The sequence below is a fragment of the Lactuca serriola genome, chromosome 4 (genome assembly GCF_051521515.1).
Source record: "Lactuca serriola cultivar US96UC23 chromosome 4, Lser_US96UC23_V15, whole genome shotgun sequence".
Classification (NCBI taxonomy): domain Eukaryota; kingdom Viridiplantae; phylum Streptophyta; class Magnoliopsida; order Asterales; family Asteraceae; genus Lactuca; species Lactuca serriola.
The window spans coordinates 12,657,429-12,658,382 of record NC_136411.1 but is presented as its reverse complement, the minus strand read 5'-3'; the positions used below and the strand labels follow the sequence as shown (position 1 = coordinate 12,658,382).

The window sequence follows — 954 nt, the reverse complement described above, 5'->3', positions numbered from 1 at the left end:
CAAACACATTGATGAAGTGTTGGATACTTCAAATTATGTTAACATTCCTAATGTGACAAAAGACGTGGTACTGTTGCGACTACTCCCAGTAACTGTCAAGGATACGACGAAAGATTGCCTTATGTCACTACCTCTTGGGGCGATCAGTACATGGGAAAATTTAGGAACCGATTTCATTCAAAATTTTATTCCATTTTCAAAGGTTTCTATGTTGAAGAAGAAGATCACGAACTTCTAAAAACACAACGGGGAATCCTTGTACGAAGCTTGGGAGAGATACATGGGAATAATATGAAATTGCCCTCAACATGAACTTAATGTGCAACAAGAGATATAAATCTTCTATGATTGTATCAACATGACCACAAGACAACTTCTTGACTCCCAAGGACCACTGACAAAAAATGAACTGACAACTAACAAGGCTCTCACTAAATAATTCGCCAAAAATTCAAGAGAATACCACAACTCGAAAGAGGATGTCACAAAAAGTAGGGTGAGTGTAAACGGGGGTAGTGATAATTTAGCTTTGGTTCTTGTAATGCTCAACACTATGAATCATATGATTACTAAGATGGGTAAATCAATCTATGCGATTCAAGAGGGTTGTGGTAATTAAAGACGGCCACATTTGACCAAGGATTGCAACTTAGATGAAAATATAAGCCGAAAGGCTCAAGCTTGTTATTCGAGTGGGGACAACTATGATGAAGATTGGAGGAAACCCAAGAAATAGTGGAAACCATATGAAGAATACACCAAAGATAAAGAAGAAATTATAGTCAAAAGGGTTGTGGATTTTATCAAAAGGAGCAATCGAAGCCCGAGAAGAGAACCAAATTTTAATCCATGTAAGCCCGATTCGTAGCCTCCTTGAGAAAATACATGATGCCACCAATGCTACACTCAGAAATTAGCAAGCCTCGATCAACAAAACCAAACAACAAATTGGGA

The 954-nt window shown here is 37.9% G+C and overlaps 1 non-coding gene across 1 annotated transcript; it reads right to left on the bottom strand.

Moving 5' to 3' along the window:
* Nucleotides 1-208: 208 nt before the first annotated feature.
* Nucleotides 209-315, bottom strand: LOC145103535 (small nucleolar RNA R71). The gene has a single exon (XR_013706621.1). It is a non-coding gene; the product is annotated as a small nucleolar RNA R71 (small nucleolar RNA).
* Nucleotides 316-954: the final 639 nt, after the last annotated feature.